Below are 16,719 nucleotides of genomic sequence, written 5' to 3' on the forward strand. Positions count from 1 at the left end.
AATAGCTATCAGCTAATTGTCAAACACACCCTTAGTCTTTTTTTCAGATCTTTTGGAATTTTGTAGTAAATTAAAAAATTATAGTATTTTATTATTCAATATAAAAGATTTTGATATTTTTACTATTTAACTTTATGTATAAAGTAATTATAAATGTAATAATATATTTATAATTTAAATAAAAATTATGAATATTTTCGTATTAATATATAGTTATTTTTACCGAAAATAAAAATAAATATTTTTAAGTAAAATATAAAAAAAAAAATGACAAAAATTGGTACCTTAAATTAAAACCTATAGAGTATTATTATTATTATTAACTTCAAAGACATAATAAAATTATATTCATACAATATATTTGTAAGTATGAACCGTGTTTCCCATTGATTATTTTGTATTTGTGACAAGGGCCACATTGACGAATAAATTATTATTTCCTCTGTTTCAATACAATAGTCTTGTTTACTACTTTTATTCGTTTCAAAATAACAGTCTCATTTCTTTCAAAAATCATATCATCATAAAACTATTCTTATTTTTTCATTATTATTACACAATTGTCACTACTTTTTATACTAATATATTCATAAGAGCAAAAAAAAAGTTATTTATCCATATTTTTTACCGACTATTAATATAATATTAATATTTTTTAAATCTCGTGCTCAATATAATCAAACTATAGTTTTGAGACAAAGCGAGTATAAAATAAAAGTAAAATAAAAATAAAAACAAGTAGATGGAGTTAGTTTGTGTAGAAATCAAATTCAAACAAGTATATGAATCAGCATTCGGATAACGTTGTCAGTAAACAAATCTCCTTTTGACATTGACCCTCCTTCTTAGATGTAATTACAAAATTATCACAATCATTTTACTTATTTTTTTTTTTTTTATGTTATTAGATTTTATCGAAGTTTTACCATAAAATATAATCGAAAAATAGCTATATATACAAGTGATCTATATTAAGTAGATTAAAAAAAATTATATACTATAAATATATATACATAATTAATATAAATTAAATTACAAAAATAAAAAAAAATTAAATATATGATATATTTATATACTTGTATATTTATAAAAGTGATAAAAACATTAAATTGTAAATAAATTCTACCCTAAATTTTTATTTAAATATATATATATATATATATTTAATGCTAGGCATATCTTCTAGATAAGCTCCAACATTGCTGACTACTTGCCCACACACAAGACAAAACTTTTAGGCAATGTAATATGGTCAGAAAAAATTAATTTTTTTTTTTTTATATTAGGAAAGATAAGTTTTTAAATAATAATAAATTTGTTTTAAAAAAAAAAAACAAGAGCAAACCCTTGAGAAGCTATGAAATTTTAAAAAAATAATAATAAAATAATAATAATAATTTAATAGTTAATGTGTTATTTTTTGTGAGAAAAAATAAATATTTAATGAAATATTTTTTAAAATTACTATTAATAAATAATGTCAAAAAATTTAAAATTATTTATATAAATAAAATTCAAAATATAAAAGTACATAAAAATAGAATGAAACAAAAATTATACAATTTCCATATAAATACTAGTATATGATTGATAGAAGTAAGAAACAGTTAGTGTTAATGATTGGTATCTTGACACTAGAAGAGAAGATGTTCATCAATTGGGTAGGGTGGGGTGGTGGCGTGGGAGGTGGGGGTGGGGGTGGGGGTAGGGGTAGGGTGGGGTGGGTGGTACACGTGAGAAGATAAGCCTGCCATTTTGACTGTCGGCCGGCCGCCGTGCTCGGTACGGTGGCCCTTCGCCCACTTTACTAATTATTACTCTCTCCTCCGTCCCACATAATTTGTTCCTATTTTTTATTTTTGTCCGTTCCATATAATTTGTCATTTCTATTTTTTGAAATATAATTATGCACTTTAATCGTAATTTAAATTTTAATTTTATAATTTTCTTAATTTTAATTAAACTATTTACTTATATTAATCTTAATTTATAATTATTTTTACTAAATAATAATTATTTTTACTAATACACTTCTTAATTACATACTAATTATACTTTACCTAAATTCTCATGTTTACAGTAATACACTCATATTACATGGGACGGAGGGAGTATTATTATTATTATTATGGTAAATTGTTCTTTTAGTTATGTAACTGCACCTCTTATTATTTTAATTCTTTAAGCGGAGTACGTCACAAACTAGTCTCATAAGTGAAAAATTTAGCTGTTTTAGTCCTCCGGCATCGGAGACACCCGCGTGGCTCGCCGGAGACTACATGTCAGCCAGATTAGCTATACTTGGCGGACGCGTGGATTTTATTATTTTTTAAAAAATTGATTTTAAGTTTTATTTGTTTTTTTTTAATTTTTTTATTTGGTCTAATTGAAAAAAATAAAAAAATAATGCACGTGTCCGCCATATGTTGCTGCCCTGGCGAGACACGTGGCTTTCGACAAAGCACGCGGGCATCTCTGACTCCGGAGAATTAAAAGACTATAATGATAATAGTTTAATTACTGAACTAAAAAAACTGTTTATCTTTATTATTATTATTATTATTATTATTATTATTATCAATATTATTATTATTTTGTTTAGGTTCACGGTATGAAAATACAAGTAAGGGCAGATGTCTTTTTTAAAAAATAAAAATAAAAATTATTTAATAACCACGACATGATACGTAGTCTTGTTTTGACTTTTATTTGTAAAATCCTCCAGAAGACAATAAATTATTTAAAATAACAATAATAATAATAAATAATGGCGGTGATGATGACGATGAATTGATAATAAAAGTAAACAAATCGAAACGAGCCGAATTATATATATATATATTTTTTTTTGTTTGGTTCAGCTAGTTAAAAAAAAAAAAAAATTATTTTATTTATATTTTAAAAAATAAATTAAATATTTTATATTTACAAAAAATATATTTACTTATACAATATAAAATTATTAATTTAATTTATTTAATAAATATTGTTATATATATTTGTGAACAAGCTCAAATTCGTAAATATAATAAATTAAAATTTATATTTGTATTTCGTCTCGTTTATTAAATAATAATAATAATAATAATAATATTTCTTCAGTCTACAAATTAACTTTCTATTTTTTTATTTGAAATGTCTAATAATTATTGTCATTTTTTTATTTTTATACACAAAATTTATACTTTTACCTTTATTTTTGTTGATGTAATTTTTCAACAAAAATAAAGTAAAATTCAAAGATATAGAAAATATCCTTAAACTTGATTAATTAGTGTCTGAGATTAGGAATCTCTAAACACTGTATGGTACAGAAAATAAACTGGAAAATAAAAGACTGAAATTTAAAGTGGTGATCCCCAAATCTGACTTTGCTTTGTTGAAGTTGATTGAAGATGCCTTGCCAAATGATGATCCAAATCCTTAAATATTCTTTGAAGAAAACGTTCAGAACCGTCGCACTGTTTCACCAACCGTTCCCACCAGTTACAGAACTCAGAACTGCCTCTTTCATTGACACATGTCTTTAACCGCCTCGCCAACCGCATAACCCAACGACCGACCAACCGACCAATCTAGATACATAATTGGTCGCCAGATCAAAAGACTCACTGGTCGCCCCATCAAACGACCACTATTTGGTCTCTTCAATCGTCTGACCTATCAACAGACCTTTCTTCGCCCGACTTCCTTTTTTGACCGACCCCCATAGCAGCCAACCTTTGTATCAACCGACCCATTTATCCGACTGCGGATAATCCGACCTGCTTGCCCGACCGCGGACCATCTGACTTGCTTATCTGATTGAGAACCAACCGACTGAGAACCCACCGACTGACTCTGGATACCTTATTATTATTATTATTATTATTTTTTGTGCTTAACAATAAGCCTCCTCCTCAAGACTCCTAAACATCACTTCCAGTGATGTTTTAGGAGTTTGCAGGCCGGCATCCGAGGCTACGTCAGCCTCAGATCCGACCTCCATCCTTCGAGGCTACGTTGGACCCGACCTCCATTTATCGCGGACTGGTGCTGGCCTGGACGTTGGTCGATCTTGCACTACCATTGTATTCAGACTCCCGTCCGACTTATTCCTCCTTTCGGCCACTGTTGTTCTGTCATTCTTTTGCTCGCCTGAAAAGTTATGGTCGGCGACCTGACCCGTGTCCGTCCATTCGGCGGGGTCCTCCTGACCTGTATCCGTCCATTCAGCGGGGTCCTCCTGACCTGTATCCGTCCAGGTTACGTAGTCCTCCCGATTTTTGTCCGTCCAGTCGACGTGGTCTTCCCGATCTGTATTCGTCCAGTCGGCGTGGTCCTCCCGACCTTTGTCCATCCAGTCGGTGTGGTTGTCCCGACTACGGTCCGTCCATTCGGTGTGGTCCTCCCGACCATGGTCCGTCCAGTCGGTGTGGTCTTCCCGACCATGGTCCGTCCAGGCGTCGTGATCCTGCCGACCTGTCTCCGTCCATTCGGTCGTCCCTGGTCGGGCCTGTCCTCCTGTTTGGTCCTGTTTCCAGTCTGTCTGACTGGGTATATGCTCAGGAATGGCGTTGTCCGTTTGGGGGCATGACATTTCTGGCGGTGCAGGAACCGAATTCAACATGAATTTTGATTGCTCCATCAAGTTTTGCATTGCGTCATGTATTGCCTGCAGATTTGCTATCTGCTGGTCGTACATTTGCCGAAAACATGCTGTAAAACCTGCTGTCAATTCGGCCCGTAGTTGGGAAGCTTCTTCTGCCGTGATAAAGCCAACGGCTGTACTGTGGAATTGAAAATTTGCCATATGGATCAGCAATTTTCTCCCACTGTGGTCGCCAATTTGTTGATGTAATTTTTCAACAAAAATAAAGTAAAATTCAAAGATATAGAAAATATCCTTAAACTTGATTAATTAGTGTCTGAGATTAGGAATCTCTAAACACTGTATGGTACAGAAAATAAACTGGAAAATAAAAGACTGAAATTTAAAGTGGTGATCCCCAAATCTGACTTTGCTTTGTTGAAGTTGATTGAAGATGCCTTGCCAAATGATGATCCAAATCCTTAAATATTCTTTGAAGAAAACGTTCAGAACCGTCGCACTGTTTCACCAACCGTTCCCACCAGTTACAGAACTCAGAACTGCCTCTTTCATTGACACATGTCTTTAACCGCCTCGCCAACCGCATAACCCAACGACCGACCAACCGACCAATCTAGATACATAATTGGTCGCCAGATCAAAAGACTCACTGGTCGCCCCATCAAACGACCACTATTTGGTCTCTTCAATCGTCTGACCTATCAACAGACCTTTCTTCGCCCGACTTCCTTTTTTGACCGACCCCCATAGCAGCCAACCTTTGTATCAACCGACCCATTTATCCGACTGCGGATAATCCGACCTGCTTGCCCGACCGCGGACCATCTGACTTGCTTATCTGATTGAGAACCAACCGACTGAGAACCCACCGACTGACTCTGGATACCTTATTATTATTATTATTATTATTTTTTGTGCTTAACAATTTTATTTACTCTTTAATTTTCTATACATATTAAGGGTAAATTTGTCATTTTATAATAAAAAATTTAATTATTTAAAAGTACGTGTAAATTTCAAATAGGACGTTAAAAAAGAAACGGATATGAAAAATAATAATAATAATAAGTGAAATAATGAGGCGTGGTACTTTAGGCGGCTGGAAATGCGACATAAGAAAGCGTGGTTAAAAAAAAAAAAAGATTTGATTAGTCACGCTTTTCTAGAGAATCGCCTAAAGCGTTAGGAGAATTTGTTTGACCAAAACAGAAAGTAACCCCTGTTTCAATTTGTCGTATATATGTAGCCAAATTGTATTTATTTCAATTCAATAAAAAATAACTTTTAATATAATAAAATGCCAATAAATATCTAGATTGAATTTATATTGCGAAAAATATTACGGGTGTGTTTGTTTGAAAATTTGAATTTTGAGTTTATGATGTGATATAAATAAATATTGGTCAAATATTTTGAATGTAAAATTAATTTTTAGTACTCCCTCCGTCCCACGTACCATGTCTACGTTGTCGTTTTTGTCCGTCTCGCATACCATGTCACTTTCCTTTTTTGGAAAATAATTATACAATCTCATTTTAAACTTTTTAATTTTATTTTTAAAAAAAATTTAATTAAACTAATTAGTTATCTTAATTTTAATTTGTAATTATTTATATTATAGGATAATTATTTTCACCAATATACTCTTAATTATCTATTAATTACACCCCTCCTAAAATACCGTGTCTAATACAATGTAGCAGACACGATATGTGAGACGGAGGGAGTATAATATAAAAAATAAAAAATAAGTATTTGATTTGATATTTTTATGGAAAAATAATTTGTATTAATAGTATAAATATTTCTCAATCCTCCAAAGAAACACACCCTACAAGTACAGTGTTGTTCATACATAAAATAAGTTCTTGAAAAACCGGTTATATATAAATTAAAAACATTGTTCGTCTCATAATTAGATATTCATTTGTGTTTTTTCACGTAGTTTTAGAAATATTAGTATTATATTGGGATGTAGTAGGAGTAATGTAGAAATGACGAAAATAACCTTATTAGTATATGTGATATAAATATAATGACATTTTTATAATATATTGTAAGTTGTAACGGTATTTGTAATGTTAAGTAGATAGTGCAGCTACTTAAAAAAAAAATAAAAAATAAATATTTTGTTATGGGACGAACTAAAATAAAAAAATAAATACTTATATGTGTATATATATATATAAATATATAAATTGCATATATGATTCATTGAACTAAAATGTGGGATTGATTAATTAACTAATTAATTAAGATTGAGATTTTATTGAAATAAATTATTGGCACAATCTTGCTTTTTGGATTGTTGGCTGTCTTGTTAATCATTAAAAGCACCACATTTATTAAATGTGTGGATTTTATTTATTTTTATTTTTATTTTTTAGTCAAAAATATGTTTGAATTGCTCTTTTTTATTAAAAAAAAAATTATAAATTATAAATTATTTTCCATTAAAATATACTAAAAATAATAAATATTATTCTTCTATAATAATTTTATGATTTTCTATACATTATAATAAAAATGCTTAAAATTATAAATACTTCATTTGTCCCAATATAATAGTCTTATTTTCATAAATAATCATATCACCATAAAACTACTTTTACTTTTTATTTTTATTACACAATTGTCATTATTTTTTACACTAATACACTCACAAGGGCAAAAAAAAATTTATCTATATTTTTTACCTACTACCAATACAATATCAATATTTCTTAAATTTCGTATCCAACTCAATTAAGACTATATTTATGGAACGGATGGAGTACTAAATAAAATATGCATCATGCCTCACAATGAAAGCATTTTTATTTTTATGTAGTTTTAGATGTTTTTGTTCTAAAAACAAAGAACTGTAAAGATATTTTTATCTTTTTTCTTTAATATTTATTATTATGCATATACATATATTTATAATATTTTAAATAATCGTGTACACATTTAAAAGAAGAGGTGAATAAAAAATAATAATAATTCATCATAAAATATTGTTATATTTTTTATATTATCAAAATATGTTTTTTTATACTAAATATAAAAAATGCATTCATATAAAAATAAAAAATTGAACACATCCAATATTTTACTATAAAAATTAATATATTTATTAGATCAAAAAGCATAATACTCCATTCCCTTCGTCCAATAACAAAATATCTATTTTTACATTTTAGTCCGTCTCATAAAAAAGTAGTCATTTTCTTTTTTAATAATTGTACTATCTACTTAATATTACAAATACTCTTACAACTTACAATATGTTACACAAATGTCATTACCTTTATATCATACGTACTAAACTAATAAGGTTATTTTAATTATTTCTACTTTATTTCTATTGTATCCAAATATAATACTAATATTTCTAAAATTACGTATAAAAAGCAAATAGATATTTATTTATGGGACGGTGGAATATATTATAAAATACCAAAAAACATACAAATTCATGTAATGAAATAAAATTTTAAAAATACTGTTAGTTGTTTAAACTAAAACAATGTGATATAGATACATTTTACAATTTTATTATTATTTAAAAAAAAAAAAAAAAAAAAAAAAAAGAGGTTGACGATGTGTGCTTTTTGGAGATTTTCTTGTGTATTAGTTTTTAGACTATATTTTTTACATGAATTTTACTGTTACCTAACAATAATTTTAAAATATATATATTACTAAAATTTTACTATTAATCAAATATTTTTTTTTTTCATTTATACTATTTTAAATTTATACAAAATATGGGACTCTATTTCAAATAATAATAATTGATTTGGCATTTCATACTTGAAATAATAATAATAATAATATACTCCCTCTTTCTCATAACAAAATATCCATTTTTTCATTTTAGTCCGTCTCATAACAAATTATCCATTTTTTTTTTAGTAACTGTAATATCTACCTAACATTACAAATATCCTTACAACTTCTAATATATTGCACAAATATCATTATCTTTATATCACACATACTAATAAGGTTATTGTAGTCATTTCTATTTTATTCCTACTATATCCCAATATAATACTAATATTTTTAAAACTACATGTAAAAAGCAAATAAATATTTAGTTCCGGAATGTAGGGAGTATATTTTTTAAAAATAATATTGCATAGTTAAATATTGAAAAAATAAAATAAAATCTAAGCATGTTTAGATACATATTATTATTTGTGAAATTTTAGTTTTGAATAATAAAATTTTACATTAAAATAATTAATTGTTATAATATAAATATATATTGATGTAATATTTAAATATAAAATTAATTTTAATATAATATAATAAATAAAAATAAATAAATATTTAATTTAACATTTACTTTAAGAAAATATAAATAATGAAACCAACCATAAAAATCTCAGAAAAATAAATTCATTTTTATATTATTGATTAATATTTCCTCTTTTCGATTCAAAATATTTTTTTTATATTTTAAAAAAATAATCATACATTAATATTAAATGTATTTAATTTTTATTCCGAAAGACCTCATACTAGTGGAGTTGATTTAAAACTTATAAAGTATGAAATTTTCTTTACCATTTTCAATATAAGACCTGAATTTGCACCCCAACATATATATACAATTATTTTATATATAGTGTCAAAAAATATAAAAAAAACTTTTTTATACACTTTTATTAATTAATAGAATATTATTATTTTTTAATATAAAATTCAGAAAGACTCATTTAATTTGGGACAAAGAATATATTAATTTTTAAAAATTATTATTTGAATATTATATCATCTTAAATACTTGAATTTAGATTATTTTTTTTAATTTTCTAAAATAAAATAAAATTAAAAAAACGATATATTTTATTTTATATATACCGAAATATAAAAAAGTTTCAGTATTTCAAAGCATACCGAAAATGTAAAATTTGATATTTTCAATATTTGGATGGTATGCTATGCACGAACTTCGATACTTCTGTATACATACATATATATATGTATATATATTTTCATCCCTATTCAGGAGCAATGAGCAAATCCAAAATTGGGAAAAAAGAGCATTGGAGCTTATGTTCGCAAATCAAGTCGACAAAAAAGCCAAAAACGGATGCAAAATCTTTGAATCAAATCAAATCGTAACGATCTCATCAATATAAGTCAATTCGATTTCAGAGCTATCATACACATATATGAACACAACAAAAATCCCCAAAATCTAGGGCTAAATCGATCAAACCGTACAAAATTGTTAATCCTGACTCCAATTTCTCCTCCAGATCGCATCTCTACGTATTTACACTAAACTCTACCTCAATCTCCCCGTTCCTCTCCAGCTCAATCGTGATAGCAGAGAAGCATGACGACGCATCGGCGGATGATGTAGAGCCGAGCTCGTTGCTGGCGGAGCACTCTTCCGAGTCCTGATCCGGTGGAGAATCTCCTCTTAGCGGCGGCGCTGCTCATCTTCATACTCGCAAATTTGAAGATCTGAATGTGATGTGCGGTGTGTGTTGGGTACAAGCGGAAGACGAGAATGGCGAAGGAATTAGGCGACGGAGGGTTTATATAATGACGGAATTTGGGAGCGGTTGCAACTGTGGGCCATTAAAGGTCGTGGCACTGCTCCCTACCGCACCGGACAATTTCTCACGTGGGCCCCACTCAGAATTATATTTATTTTTAATTAATTAATGAATATTTATTTTTAATTTTATTTACTCAATTTTGTTTTTTCACCGAAATTTGGTGAGTTTCTTTCATTCGCGCCGAATTATTTTTTTGTGTATGTTTGTTTGTAGTTTTGAATTTTTTAATAGTAAAAATATAAATTTGAATAATTGTATAATGTGATATAAACAGAGATTGCTGTGATGTTTTGAAGGTAAAATAATTTGTAGTATAATACTTTCTCCGTCCCTTACTGATCTATTTATTTTTTCATTTTAATCTATTCTATAACAAAGTATCAATTTTTTTTTTATTTTTTTTAGTAATTTTACTATTTATCTAACATTAGAAACATAATTTCAATTTACAATATATTACACAAATGTCATTACATTTATATCATACAATACTAATAAGATTAATTTAGTATTTAAACTTTTATTTCTACTGTATTCCAATATAATAATAATGTTTTTAAATTTTCGTACAAAAAACAAATGACTAGATAAATATAGGATGGAGGGAATTATTAAAAAAAAATGTTTGATGTATTAGTAATTTTTTAGAAAAAAAAAATAGTAAAAATATATATAAAAAAATAAAATAAAATAAAATAAAAACACAACCAAATTTGAGTCTCATTGAACTCATATAAGTGTATTTATAATTAATAATAATAATAATAATAATATACTCCCTCACATTCATGACAATTTACAAAACAAAATTATTTTATTTTGTCTCATAAGCAATATTAAACATGATAAATATAAACAAATTAATTTTATTAAATTTATAATAATTTACACGTAAGATCCATTCAAAAAAAATTATTTTTATCTATCTTTTCAACTTAATTTAATTAAATTTCTAATATTTTACATATAAATCATTTAAAAAAAATTTATTCTATATCTCTACTTACTAAAGATATATATTTTAAACTATATTTAAAAAAAATATTTTAATAAAATTAATTTATATTAATAAAAAATAAATTAAAAATATATATTTTTTAATTGTATTATAAAATTTGATTATATACTAATATTAGTAAATATTATAATAAATATACTAATAGCAAACTTACATGTACCAATCTATAATTTTGAATTTCAGCATAATATATTATGATTTTAGCACAACAATAAAATATGCATAATATTCATTCGATCCCACCATCTACTGTGTTTATATTGTCGTTTTTGTTCATGTTACATCTAATGTTATTTTTATTTTCTGAAAATAATATATATATACAACTTAATATTATTTTAATTTTATACTATAATTATTTATATTTTAAAATAATTATTTTTTTAATATATTCTTAATTATTTTTTAATTTATATGTCTATAGTAATTCGCACACAGTAGCAAGTCTGAGAGAATAATTTATTTTAATTGTTTGTGCGATTATGGTAGTGTTTGACAAATAGTTTTTTTTTAAGAGTTTTTAGCTTATTGAACAGGTTTTAGCTGTTTGACCAGTAAAAAAGCTAACTTACCCAGCGTTTTGAAATAACTTTTTCTGTAAAAAAATTTTTATTCTTATATGCCTTTAAAAAATTTATTATGCATTTTAAGCAAATAAATATATTTTTATTTTTTATTAATTATATTAGAATATTTTATTATATTATAGTTTTACTTTTATAAATTTAAAATAATTAATTTTTATATAAAAATTATTTTAATTATAAAATATATAAATTTATTAAAATCAACATAGAAAATATAAATATTAATAATTTATTTTTATATTAAAATTACATTATATAAATTTTATACTAAAATTTATTGAAAATTATAAATATAATGAACTAATCGATAACTAACATAATAAATATATACACGAAAAATTTATTATTTTATATTTTACATAATTTTCAATAGATGAAACTATTTATATATTTTAATAAAATATATTATTTTTTAAATCTAACTGTAATAAAAATAAATATTTTTATAGCATTTTTACAATTTTTAATAACTAATAACAAAAAATTTTAAACATTCTAAACTCAAAAGAACATAATTGAATATATTAGAAAAAAAAATAAAATAAAAATGTCATCAATTATCATTTTACGTATAAACAGTTAATATCAAACAGTTGTTTTACCAAACATTTTAATACAAACAGCTATCGAATCAGCTAGTCAAACTAGTTAATTGAATTAGCTAACAATTATCAGTTAATTGAATCATCTAACAGCTATCAGGATAGCTAATTGAATCATCTAACAGCTATAAGCTAATTGCCAAATAAGCTGTATATATATATATATAATTAATTGATTAAATAAAACGGTAATTGAGTTGAGTCCAGCTAAAAGGCAATTCTGCAACATAACGACCTTTTGAGTAGACATTTAGCTACATTAGCGTAGGCTAGTAGGTCAAACGTTAATTGTCACCAAATTAAACAAGATAATATTAAATAATAATAATAATAATAATAATAAAAATAAAGAAGGTAAATTTTTTTTTTTTTGTCCTATATCTACATCCCTTTATCATTTTAGCTCCATAAGTAGAATCTGTCGCAAACTAATTCCATAAATAGAAAATTTTCATTGTTTTAGTTCTTCGGCGCCGAAGATACCCGCATGACTCGCTGGAAGCTACGTGTCCGCCAAGTCCGCCAAGTCAGCGATACTTGGCAGACACGTGGATTTTTTTATTTTTATTTTTTAATTTGACCAAATAAAAAAATAAAAAATGCAAATAAAATTAAAATAAGCTTATAAAAATATTAAAAAAAAAAAAAAATCCACTTGTCCGCCGGTGTCGCTGACCTGGCGGACACGTGGCCTCCGGCGAGCCACGCGGGTGTCTCCGGCGCCGGAGGACTAAAACAACAAAAAAATTTCACTTATGAGACTAGTTTGCAACAGACTCCATTTACGGGACTAAAATGATAAGGGAGTCCAATTACGAGACTAAAAAAATAATTTACCCTAGTAATAATAATAAAAGATAAAAGAAAAACATGTCACGAATTGTGTTATACTTTTTGTCTCACTCGCTAAACCAACATATAAAACCTATGATCCATTTTTGAGGTATTTATGATCTGTTTATACGGATATTAGATATACTCTCTCCGTCCCGAAATTAAATATCTATGTGCTTTTTGTACGTAGTTTTAGAAATATTAGTATTATATTATGATATAGTAAAAATCAAGTAGAAATAACCAAAATAATCTTATTAGTACGTGTGATATAAAGGTAATGACATTTGTGCAATATATTGTAAATTGTAAGGGTATTTGATGTTAGGTAGACAGTACAGTTACTAAAAAAATGAAATTGGTACTTTGTTATGGGACAGACTAAAATAAAAAAATAAATACTTTGTTATGGGACGAAAGAAGTATTTAATATTTCTAATACTATTCATTCAAGTAATATTTTTAAGAAAATATTATACTTCAATAGTCTTATTATCATTATTTTTTTCATCTACAGAAATTACATCTCAAAATTTTCAACTTTTTTAATCTTGCTTTTATATACTTCTTCCGTTCCACTATAAGGTTGCCATTTTCCATTTTCGTCCGTTTCAAATATAATTTTTGTCATAAATATTTAATTTTTTACAATTGTTCAAATTTTCCAATATTTTTGTTTACTTTAGATTTGAAAATTAATTTTTATTTAAATTTAAATTTTTATAATATTTTTATATAATATTTTATGTGATAAAATAGTCAATCGTATGAATAACTTTGATTTTTATTTTAAATATAAACCAAACACACCCAAAGAATTTCTGTCTAAACAAATTTTATGTATATGTTTTAAGTTTTTTGTTGTAAAATTTGAAAATGAATAAATGCATGTACTATATTTAATATAATGCGATATTGTTTTTAAAAAAAATCAAATATTAGATTTGTTTACTTTGATATATATTTTTTATTTTACTATTTTATATTTTAAATAAATATATATTATTTTATCTTATAAAAAAGAGAATACATACTTTCGTTTCGTGCATTATAATTTACATAATTCAAGTCAATATATATGAAAATAATTTTATATCTAACTTATATTGGATGTATTTACTTTGTATTTTTTAAATGTATTTTTTATTTTACGTAAAATTATTTTGTTAATAAAAACTAATAGTGTAAATTGAATTGTCAATTTTTAATAGATAAATAAATTATATTTATTATATTTTTTTGTAATATTTATCGAAAACTTCAAGCACATGGAAAGTCCTTAATACATGTTTGAGTATATTAGGTCAACCTTAAAAAATGAAAAAATAAAATAAAATAAATATTTACATAATTGTGTGTTTATTTGATCGGACATAGATTTTTTTTAAAAAATAGATAATTTTTTTTTTTTTTTACTTTTTTGGTAAAAAAAAAGTAAAAAATTGATAGTATTCTTTTACTAAAAATAAAAATAAATTTAGATGACAACAAAAAAATAAAAGTAAAAATAAATTTAAATATATATTTTTAATACAAATATCATATATAATCACTTTTTTACTTAAAAACAATACAAAAAACCAAATATATTTAACACAAATCACAACTATAATTTGAGAACCAATGCCAAAAATTATCAAGGCTAAATCTTATTTAAATTAACAAGAATTAGTCACAAAAATTCATTTATTCATTATTATTATTATTTTTTAATATGTGACCATTTATATATTTCATATTAAATTTAAATCAATAATAGAGGGACACATTTTATTATTGACACATGTATAGTTATTATTGGAGAGTGGTAATCATTTATTGAAAACCCAATGATGTTTTTTAATTTTACTTTTGTATATAATAATTATAATTTAATTTAGAATATCAAATTGAAAACTAATTACTCCCTGCATCCCATAACTAAATAGTCATTTGTTTTTTGTACGTAGTTTTAAAAATATTAGTATTATATTTGAATATAGTAAAAATAAAATAAAAATTACTAAAATAATCTTATTAGTATATGTGATATAAAGGTAATAATATTTGTGTAATATATTGTAAGTTGTAAGGGTATTTGTAATGTTAGGTAGACAGTACCGTTACTTGGAAAAAATAAAATGAATATTTTGTTATGGGATTGACTAAAATGAAAAAATAGATATTTTGTTATGAGACGGAAGTATTTAAAATTTTATAAATATAAAACACCACAAACACAAACATGGAATTGTTTTCAGTTTGGTGATTTTTTATTTTTTATTTTTTTATTTGAATAGTAATTTTAATTTGATATTTTTGTTTTAAGATACTTTTTTCGTTCCACATAATTTGTCTATATTTTTTATTTTTGCCCGTCCCTCGTAACTTGTCCTTTCTATTTTTGGAAATATAATTATGCATTTTAATCGCATTTTAAATTCTATAATTTTTTTAATTTTAATTAAACTATTTACTTATGTTAATGTTAATCTATAATTATTTTTATTAAATAATAATTATTTTTACTAATACACTTCTTAATTACTTACTAATTATATTTTACCTAAATTCTCGTGTTTACAGTAATACACCCATATTACATGGGACGGAGGGAGTAGAATAATACTCCTCCCTTTTAAATTGTCCATTTTAGATTAGACACGAAATTTTAGGTATTAGGTAATTAGTAAATAATTAAAAATATATAAGTAAAAATAATTATGATTTAATAAAATTAATTATAAATTAAAATTAAAATGACTAAATAATCTACTTGAAAAAAATATAAATTAAAATGTGATTAAAGTGTATAATTATATTTTCAAAAAATGAAAAAATAAATTATATGGAACAAATAAAAATACAAAGAGTAGACAAATTAAGTGGAATGAAGAAAATGAGTATATTTTTGTAAAAAAAATCAAAAATTTAAATAATAAATTAAAATTTGAAGATAAAAAATAAATAAATAACAAACTCTCAATAAACAAACAAAAATCATCATTTGTGTTCTTCCATTTTATTTCCTAAAAATACTATCTTTTCAAAAAAATTTATATATTACATATTTATTATTTTTATATTACTTATACAATTCTCTATACCTCATATAAATAATACTCCATCCGTTCCAATACAATAGTGTTGTTTACCATTTTTGTCCGTCTCAAAATAATAGTCTTATTTATATAAATAATCATATCACCATAAAATTATCCATACTTTTTCATTTTTATTACACAATTGTCACTATTTTTTACACTAATACACTCACAAGGGCAAAAAAGTCTTTTACCATATTTTTTACCAATTATCAATATAATATCATTATTCCTTAAATCTCGTGTTCAACCCAATTAAGACTATATTTATGGAAAGAATGGAGTATTTTTTAAAAAAGTTCCACTAAACTAACGCACTTAATATATATATATATATATTTTTTCAATTTTTATAAATTTATAGTAATATTTTATAAAATAAAATATCATACTCAAAAAATTATTTAAACACAAATAAAACATACTCAAATAAACAAACACAT

This window comes from Andrographis paniculata, unplaced genomic scaffold (genome assembly GCF_009805555.1).
Source record: "Andrographis paniculata isolate CXL003 unplaced genomic scaffold, ASM980555v1 Contig64END, whole genome shotgun sequence".
In the NCBI taxonomy this organism is placed as follows: domain Eukaryota; kingdom Viridiplantae; phylum Streptophyta; class Magnoliopsida; order Lamiales; family Acanthaceae; genus Andrographis; species Andrographis paniculata.